The 10,435-nt window shown below is 46.4% G+C and overlaps 1 long non-coding RNA gene across 1 annotated transcript; it reads right to left on the reverse strand.

Annotated features, from left to right (window-relative positions):
• Positions 1 to 3,407: 3,407 nt before the first annotated feature.
• On the reverse strand, positions 3,408 to 4,772 carry LOC147343381 (uncharacterized). The gene is made up of 2 exons (XR_015156063.1): positions 4,252 to 4,772; positions 3,408 to 3,638 (listed from the first exon to the last, which is right to left on the reverse strand). It is a non-coding gene; the product is annotated as an uncharacterized LOC147343381 (long non-coding RNA).
• Positions 4,773 to 10,435: the final 5,663 nt, after the last annotated feature.

Consider the following 10,435-nt stretch of genomic DNA (forward strand, 5'->3'; position numbering starts at 1 on the left):
GATAAGCTCCTATCCGAATCAGATGAGAAACTTCAGCTTCATCTGAAGGAGAGAATGGCAGCTTTGGAGGATAAGGTGAGCCAGCCCCACGGCCTCTTTAGAAAGAGGTGCATCTGGCCTGGCCCGGCCTGGCCCGGCCTGTGTGTGGGGGAAATCTCCAGCATAGGAGTTGGAAAACTCTTCCCATAGAGGGCCCCGGAGTGAATGTCTTTACTGGTATGAATGATTGAGTAGCAGCATTCCATGCTAGTGAATAAGCGTGACAGCATCCACAGGCAGTGTGTAAAGGAACAGACATAGACGTGTGCCTGCAACCTTTACAGAAAGCCTCAGAGAGCCGGATCCACTGATGGCCCCAGTGTTACCAGCCACCATGCTAGAACTTTCTTCTAGGTCCACCCTCACCCTTTCGTTTCTTTCTTAGAAGTTTATTTCTGGGGCTTTGCTGGCAGTCCAGTGACTGAGAGTCTGCCTTGCAAGGTCAGGGACGCAGGTTCGATGGCTGGTTGGGGAGCTAAGATCCCACAGACCACGTGGCAACCATGACAAAGGAATCCCGCATGATGCAGCTAAGCTAAGGCCTGACACAGTCAAATCAATAAGTTTAGTTCAGGATCTTTTACATAAAGTGATAGAAAAGACTGAATCAACTAAAAGCAAGTATTCTCATATTCCAACTCCAGCCTTCTCTCTTTTCATTTGCTTTGAACAATGGCTGAGAACCTCCACCAGAGCAGCTCAGTGGGCAACATTCTGGTTCAGGTTCGGTGAAAACCTGTCCCAGCTGCACCAGTGCCCTAAAGACGAGGCCCAGAACCTTCCCCGAGGTTGGCGTTTGGGCAACGCTTGTCTGAGAGAGACCAATGGTCACTACAAGTTCTGTGGCACGTTTTCCCCCCACAAAACCCAAGATGAAACACACACCTCACTAGAGACCACACAGTGTGGTCCCCTCACTTCACCCTGACCTGTGGGCTGGCCCTGAGGTGGGGATAGTTTTGTCTCAGGCTTGAATTTGGCATGTGAAACCTGCGCCAGTTTCCTGAGTGACCACTGAACTGCAAAAAGCTATAAGCAGTTTCACTTCTGCCGGGACCTGGCCTCCTTGTATCTAAAAGATCAGTCAGGGAAGGAGGAGATTGTCTGTGTACGAGTTAATGTTAAAAGTTGTCATCCAGCCTCTTGCTGGCACTTCACTCTGGGCGCGAGGTCCGCCACTCATCCCGAGGTGCTTTATGCTTTCAGACAGAAGAGTAGCCATCCTGCAGTCCATGCAACATCTGTAAGAATTGACACTAAAGCTGTTTGTATCTTTTTCAGAATGCTCTCCAATGGGAAGCTAAAAATGTTAAAAAGCAATTAGAAGAAATGCAAAACAACAAGCTACTTAAATCTCTAAATCGTTTAGCAATTTGTTAAGAGCTGAATTGAGCTGGGTTCATTGTTCCAGTCACTAAAGATGCTTAGCAGATGTCGAGTTACATTTTCCTTATGGCTAATCCACTGCTGTAACATGTATAGCATTTCTGGTTTTGAACACTGAATGTGTTTGCATTATAGATGGATTTAGAGTGTGTGGCCGTTGTGTGTGGTTCAGAATTCTGAGTAGTCCTTTCTGGGTTCACCCGAAAGCTGAGACAAAGCGTGAGCCTTTCACGTGGACTGTGCTGTCCGTTAGAAAGATAATATGAACCACATATGCAATCTAAACTTTCTTAAAAACCAACAGGCTATTTGACGTCCTTTTTTCACTGCGAGTCTTGAAATCCTGTGTGATTTCCACATCGAGGTTTGCACCAGCCTGTCTCACGTGCTCAGGGGCTGCAGGAGGCGAGTGACTGCCATGGCCGACAGCACAGAGCTGCCAGGTTGAGTCAAGTGACTCAGAAACTTGGCCCGTTTGACTTGTTTTACCCCATGAAGAAGTGGGGTGTAGAGGAATGAATGTGAGGAATGCCCAGGAATGCAGGTGAGCTCCATGGATACAGTTTAAAGCAATGAGAGGAGCGAGGGCAATAGAGTGAGTCCTGCCCCCCTACCCGAAGCCCCGTCCCAAGTCCAGCTTCTCTCTACAGACTTCATCATTGTTAATGGCTTGCCGTGTTTCCTCCAGAAGCTTTTCTACACCTGAGATGGAACTTCTTATTCATTATGGTTTATAGGGCTTAATACTGTTCTGAGTGCTTCTATTTGCTATGGGACACTTAGAGAATATTTTCTCACAATTAAAATATTCGGAGTTGATAACTACTCCTGTAACCTGTTCTGCACATTTTGGTGCAAGTCATTTTACATCCAGAAAGCAAGCGGTGCAGGCTGTGTCATTTGCTTTTTCATAGGACCAGCTGATTCTAAACCTGGAGACCCTGAGAGCCGAACTGGACCAGACGAGGCTACGAGGGGCTCCCTTCCACCATGGGTAGGCCGCTCCCCCAAGCAGCTCCCCTCAGCACTGTCGAGTGTGACAAGGGCCTCTCTGGTGTGTGGACAGTATGACTGGGTGTTGCTCATGGTCGCACCTCAAGGAGCCTGTAGCTTCATGGCCAGCGAGAGAGAAGAGACAAACATTGTTCCTTAGGGTCAAACTTGGTACCTCGGAGTGGTAGTCACAGGATTGACAACACTCAAAAACACAGGCAGAGGTTTGGAACTGGGGGGGCGGGGAGGGCGACCAGTTGATATTTGGGTGTATTCATTTGAGGGGCCTGACAGACTGTGACACTGCTATTTCTTAAGAGTTGCAGAAGGTTAATAACCTGTAGTCTTTTTTACATGAATGGAGACTGAGACATGACTTGTCGTTGACTATGGTGGGAGGAATCACCTGGCTTGTGAATGAGGCAAGCAGATCAAAGTGTAACACAACTGGGCACAGATTTCTCAAGCCTAGTTCTTCTAAAGCAGAGTTACACCACATGTATGAAACGCTCAAACCAGGACCAGAACTTGCTGCTGGTACAACTCCTGTGCGCCAGTTCAAAATCCATTTCAGGTCCCTCCCTGGTCATTAAGTAACCAATGTGGGCAAAGTCCTAACATCAAAAGTGAAAGGTCTTAAAAACGCTTTTTCCAGAATTCTGTATGTATTAAACTCTGCCACCTAATCTCCTGTTGCCAAAGAGTAGTGTGAATAGCTTACACAAACCTGTGCAAATATTTCTTTTTTGAGTTCTCACACAGAATTACTCACACCAAGCTACTAAACAAGGACACTTGCCGTACCACATGTTGGAGGGGTTCTCTCTGAGATGGTCTCAAGGGGGAGGGGTGGGCAGGGTGGGAGCTGTCTGTCTGTGCACAGAGGAGAGGTGAGGCTCACAGGAGGAGGCCTGAACCCCCAGCACTCTTCTGTTTTCACGGTGACCGTTAGGTAGTTTCTTATAAATCATGACACCCGCAGACATGACCGCCAGAAACATCATGATTCCACATGGTTACACAACTCGGGCCTGAGGATCTGAGGGTGAGCAAATGCCACTTGACTTGTCTGACCGCCGGTATCACTGTCACACATCCCTTCAAGGAGCGGAACCTCAGAAAACTAGAGAAGATGGCCAGGCAAGTTGCCTCAGCAGAGTCCACACAGCATGCTCCCATCTCTCCGAGAGAACGGGCTCCACAGACGTCACCAGACTCGCCTGAGTGAATCAGAAGGAAATTTCAGCATCATCAGGAACACATTTGACAGGGAGTTGCGGGGGGTGGGGGTGGGGGTGGGGGAGGAAGAACCGGGAGACTCGGGTTGACATATATACAGCACTGATACTACACATAAAGTCAACGAGGACCTAGTGCATAGCACAGGGAAGTCTACTCAGTGCTCTGTGGTGAAGTAAATGGGCAGGAAATCTAAAAGAGAGGGGAATACATAGATAGATAGATGACTGATTCACTTTGCTGTACAGCAGAAATTGACACAGCAGTGTAAAGCAACTATACGCCAAAAAATGGATGAATGAATTTTTAAAAAAGGAACACACTGGGCACCCTAGAACTTGTAGAAATGAGGAGTCCACACCCAGGGTGCAGCACAGCGCTAGGGCTGCCCTAATGTTGGTTCACTGCCAACGGAATGTCTGGACCAGGCCTCTTCTACCCCAGAGATCTCAATGCAGAGGCGGGGAGGCAGCCAGTTGCGGGCTCGCCAAAGCTCTGCTCTTGCTCACACAGCCATGCCAAGGCTGAGATCACCGGGAGAACAAGGGACCCACAGTCCACCTCAGGACAACAGACACAGCTGCAGTCACTCACTTTGTGAACATCCTGCTGCAGTTTCCTGTTCACATCCTCGGACTTGAGGAGGTCCTTCCTGGCCATGTCCAGGTCCTCCTTCAGTCACATGGGCAAAGAGGGCTGCCAGGTGCTCCTCCATCTGGCTCTGCTCCTGCTTGTCTATGACTTCCTGGAGGTCGATCACCTTAGCCAGGTCTTCCTCGTGGCTTAGAGGGTCTCTAAGGGGGAAAGGAAGCCTTAGACAGCCTTGTTTTGAGAGGGAGGGACCACAGCACTTCCAGGCAATCGGTGAGGTCAAAACTGCCTTCTGCTCTCTGGGAGCTCACAAGACCCTCACAGTCACTCAGACCTACATGGTATGTTGGTGAGAGGTCCCGACAGCCCCATACAGACTGGATGGTAAGACAAGAACCAGACAGAGAGTGAGACCAAGGACTTGCCTTTCCATTGGCGCTTGGCATGTTTTCTTGCTCATGATTTACATCAAGCACCCTGTGCGTTAGTATCTTTTCCTGGTTATTCTCCTCTTTAAGAATCATCTGCTAAAACAAAAAAGTTGAATTAGAGTAAAGAAATAAGTAAAGACAGCAAAACACCTGGAAAAATTCAAGTCTAAACTGAAAACGCAACATAAGAAGAAAATACATGGTGATGCTATCCATCCCGAATACCACCAGGTGATTAGAGTCAGAATTTGTCTTCTGCTGGAAAAAGGGGTACTTAAGAGATCCTGCAACTCTGAGCCACAAGTCTAGTTTACTAGTCATTAAAATAACCCTGGTGGGAAGGTCCTCAATCAGAACGATAAATAACATCTGATGCCCACCACTACAGCTTTCATTCTTTTTTAAAATGAAAGGATTCAAATGACAAACCTTCACGGAAATTACACAATGACTGATCAAACTTACCTCTTTATGTGTGGCACCTAATTCTTCTTCTAACAAACTACACCTTTCGAGTGCTACTTGTAATCACGCTCTCAACTCAAACAACAGGGGCCAAGTCACTGTGTGTTGATGTGTGTATATACGTTAGTACACTTCTTAGTGTATACTCACCCTAATACATAGATACTGTCACAGAATACCTTTAATGTCTCTCATTGATCTTAACGTCAAGTAAATCTGCTTGTTAACAGCTTTAAATTCTAAATTTGAGAGAACAAAATGTTATCCTAAATTAATTCTATTACCCAGTTTTTAACTGCAAGTTGATATACAGAATATAATAAATCTGGAGACATTTATGCCAACTAACACTTTTTAACTGGGGGTTTCCCAGGTGGCTCAGTGGTAAAGAATCCGCTTGCCAATACAAGAGGGCAGGTTCGATCCCTGGGTTGGGAAGACTGCCTGGAGTGGAAGATGGACACCCACTCTAGTATTCATGCCTGGGAAGCCCCATGAAGAGAGGAGCGTGGTGGGCTACAGTCCACAGCGTCACAAAGATTTGGACATGACTGAGCATGTACACAGGCAATGCTTTTTAACTATATAAAACTCTGACTTCTTACAGAAAAAATATATATACAAGAATTCAAGAAGCTCAAAAGTCAAGTAGTTACATAAATACATGCATCATCCACCTAACAATACAGCAAGTGTACAAATCCAGGACGACTGGGTGGCTGGTACCTTCTCGTCCAGGGTCTTGTGGTGCCCAAACAGCAATTTCAGTGCGCTGAGCACCTCCACATCGCTGGTCATGCCGGCTAGGGACTGCGCCTGCTGCTTGCCCACCGTCATCTGGAGGGATGACACATACCAGGAAACCAGGCACTCCAGGTGCTCCAGCAGCAGCTGCAGGGCAGGGCCAAAGGAGCACCTTCAACCTCATGCTTGATTCAGGCCCAATAACTCCTCTCAGACTCACCCTATAGCGGAAAACATGCTAAGGCACATCGGAATCCCGCCAGTTCAGGCTAAAGTTAGAGTGGACTTTCCCAGGGGCCCAGTAGTCAAGACTCCACACTTCTGCAGAGGTCATTGGTTTTAATCCCTGATCGGGGAACTAAGATCCCACACAAAGTGTAACATGGACAAAAATGTAAGTTAAGAGAACTCCCCCCTCAAATGTTCTAAAATTACATTAGCTCTCATCATAAATTTGAAGCAAGGTATGAGAACCCCGAACTGATCCACCCTGGTCTGCTCAGTGGGAAGGTGTGAAAAATGACTTGGAAATCAGACAGAGTTTAAAGACAGCACACGGAGGCCAGCGGTGACCCCCGCGGGGCAAATGTCAACACGTGAGAATCCCCCTACTGACCCTGGTATTGCTTCTTTCCACTCTAAGCTCAGCGATTTCTTCTTATTCTTTCAAGAAGCTGCTCCATGCATATTTTTAGTTCTTCAGTAGGAGTTGGAAACTCCTAGAAAACAGTTAAATGAGAAACTAAATGCAAACATTAATTAAAAAGAGAGAGAGACTGTGAAGACTGACCCTGTCAAGTCTCTCCAGGCTCCACACAAAGGATTTCCTTGCCCCTCCAGAGAAGATGGGGTCCACTGACCCCACGAGCACACAGACCACCACAAGTCAGACCAGCCTTCGGCCTCCACCTCAACCTGGCAGGCATGTGGCAGGGGAGAACGTGGAATCCAAGCCTGCCTTCTCAAGACCCAGGGGCATCTGAGAAGCTTTCCAAAATATAAACCTAACAACAAAGTGGATAAAGAGATTCTTAAATGACACACAGACCAATGACCTAGAGCCACTGGGGAGAGTGAAGAATAAAGGGAAGGTCGACAAGGCCACCAAGCTTTGGAGTGTTCCTCTGGGAGAAAGGCGGATGACACCTCAGGGCCATCTGTTAGCCTGACTCCACTGAAGCCACCCAGTCATTCAATCAAGTGGTTAAAATGTTAAATTTATGTATATGTATTTTACCACAATTTGCGTGCACATGGGGCCCTCCACATGGTGAACTTTCTCAAACTGAACCACATGGAATCTTTCGTTCTTCTATTTTTCTTTGCAGAAATAAAAAAATCCTGGGCTACGTGTCCCCTACTACATACTGAGTGTCCAGCACCCAGAACAATGCCCAGCACTTGTAAGAGGCATGTAGTAGACATGTGTAGCTATGAGGGTGTATGTCATACATGTAAGCAGTAGGTACCTGACATTAAAATACTGGACACACTGGTCTGTGCTTTGTAAGATGGGAGACATTAACGGGCTTAGCCTTTCTGCTTCAAGGACTGACTCTCTAGCTTGATCCTCATGCCCCAGAGACTCCTCCAGCCAGTGTATCCTTTCTTTGGAAGAAGGGAGACGTTAAGGGGCTTAGCCTTTCTGCTTCAAGGACTGACTTTATAGCTTAGTCCACGTGCCCCAGTGACTCCTCCATGCAGTGTTTCCCTTCTTGTGGGGCCCCCACCCATCCTCCACGTGGCACCTGCACAACCTCTTACAAGGTAATCCTGCTGGGGTCGATCGTGCCCACTAAGGCCAAAGCGCCCTGGCCGGCAGGGCCCACAACTATGCTAACAAAATGAAACACAACCCCAACACTTCGCTGGGTGAGGCCCAATCTGATGGGCCCAGCCCCCGGCTGCTCTCACCTCAGGCCACTCTGCTTCCAGGACTTGGGCCGAGGCCAAGTTCTTCCTGGTCTTGGTCTTTGCCTTGGGGTTGCAACACTGAAAAAGTGCCCACAAGCGGGCCCTTTGGTTACACTCTCTTGCAGATGGGGGCAGCCCCCGACTTCAGGACCTGCCGAGAAGGGGGGGGGGACCTATGGGGCAGCCCAGGCTTCCAGACCGAGATGCTGGAAAGCTCCTCCCTGGGGTGGTGGTGGAAGGTGGGTGAAGGCTGCTGAGACTGAGCTTACAAGGACACTGCCCCCTCCCCAGCCTCAAGTCCCTCAGGCCCTAAGTGAACAGACAGCTCTGTCCCCACTGGACGTGTGTGTCAGAGGAAACTCTGGAGAAGGCAGCATCACTCAGAACCTCTAGGGTTTTCCAAACATAATGTCCAACATGCAACCAAAGAAGCAAAAAAGGGTGTAACAACAAACAGGACCAAGAGAAAAAGAGCTGAACCAGATCCAGAGCTATCAGATGTATATCAGCATATCAGAAGTGTGCTAGAGGTATCAGATGCAAATGTCACCTGTTCAAAAATATACTTGACAAAAGGAAAAATTTCTGAGAATCAAAACCGACTCTCGAACTTTACAATAACAGTGACTGAATTTAAAAACTCAGTCTCTGGGCTTAACACCAAATTGGACGTAGCTAAAGAGAGGATCAGTGAACTGAAGGACTGGTTGGGTAAAAAATATATATAAGAGAGAGAAAAAAAGGATAGAATATATTGAAGGAGTCTGTTGTTAAACTATGTTGTTAAAAAGTATAAATGGGGACCCTCATGGTGGAGAAAAGACAGAAAGGGGAATAAGAAATGCCTCCAGGGATTGAAACTAGAGAGCCTCTTAATGAAAGTGAAAGGGGAGAGTGAAAAAGCTGGCATAAAACTCAACATTCAAAAAATGAAGATCATGGTATCCGGCCCCATCACTTCATGGCAAATAAATGGAGAAACAATGGAAACAGTGACAGACTTTATTTTCTTGGGCTCCAAAATTACTGCAGATGGTGAAATTAAAAGATGCTTGCTTCTTGGAAGGAAACCTATGACAAACCTAGACAGCATATTAAAAAGCAGAGACATTACTTTGCCGACAAAGGTTCACTGAGTCAAAGCTATGATTTTTCCAGTAGTCATGTATGGATGTAAGAGTTGCCCCATGAAGAAGGCTGAATGCCGAAGAATCGATGCTTCTGAACTGGGGAGTTGGAGAAGACTCTTGAGAGCCCCTTGGACTGCCAGGAGATCCAACAAGCCAATCCTAAAGCAAATCAGACCTGAATATTCACTGCAAAGACTGATGCCGAAGCTCCAATATTTTGGCCACCTGATGCAAAGAACTGACTCATTGGAAAAGAACCTGATGCTGGGGAAGACTGAGGGCAGGAGGAGAAGGGGACAACAGAGGGTGAGATGGTTGGATGGCATCACCGACTTGATGGTCATGAGTCTGAGCAAGCTCTGGAGTTGGTGATGGACAGGGAAGCCTCATGTGCTGCAGTCCATGGGGTTGCAACGGGGCAGATACTGAGCGACTGAACTGGCTGACAGGGACAGTGGCAAGAGTTGGTTCAAGAATCAGACCACTGACTCAAAAATGAAAACCACCCATTGGTTTCAGCAGCTCTGTGGGTGCCTAAGGCTAGAAGAACATGTTCAAGTGTTCAGAGGAAAAATGGTGTGGCTTTTAATGGCACAGCAACACTGAGAGCTGACTTTTCAAGAACAAGGAAGTCAGAAAATAATGGACTGGCATCTGCAAAATGCTGAAAAACAAATAACCACCAACCTGGAATTCTATACCCAAGAAAAACACTCTTCGAAAATGAAAGCAAAATAAAGACTTTTAGGGCAAGTGGAAATGAGACAACTCATCACCCACAAACATGCACTAAAAAAATATTCAGGCAGTGCTTTGGGAAAAAGAAAAGTAGTCTCTGATGGAAATATAAAAAACAAGTAGAGACCAACAATGAGGTAACTGTGAGGGTAAATACTAACTTTACAAAACAATGATGTTAACGCCAAATATATATCTAACAGTTCAAAGTGTAACAGTGACAAGGAGGAAACAGTCGTGTCAGGGAGGCAGTAAAAGTACTAAGTTAGACTTGAATGTAAAACACACGCTGTGTCTCTGAATGTGCACCCAACAACCTGACAGAGGAGCACAGAACTAGAGAAACACTTCAAACTTCTAAAAGAAGGCAAGAGCAAAGAACACAGACTAGGTGGGACAAACAGAAAACACAGCAACATGGTGTCTACACACTGAATATCAACATTATAAACACAGCAAACACTCTCATTAAAAGATAAAGTGTCAAACTGATTCCAATGAAAACTGTACACTATTCACAGAGCTACATGTTAAGATGGAATATCTTTGAGACAGGTGAACCTAAAAGATACCCAGGCCAACAAGGACAGAAAACCGATGTGGCAATATCACTGTCAGATAGTCTCTAAAAAAGAAGCATTTCTAGCAATAAAAAGGAGCATCTCATACTGATACAAGTTCAATCTAGCAAGAAGATGAGGATTCTAAACTTGAATGTACCTAATAACATAACTTCAAAATATCAATACATAAAAACCGACAGAA

This window comes from Bos grunniens, chromosome 27 (genome assembly GCF_055505025.1).
Source record: "Bos grunniens cultivar Pamir isolate PY7600 chromosome 27, Bosgru_T2T1.0, whole genome shotgun sequence".
NCBI classification, from domain to species: domain Eukaryota; kingdom Metazoa; phylum Chordata; class Mammalia; order Artiodactyla; family Bovidae; genus Bos; species Bos grunniens.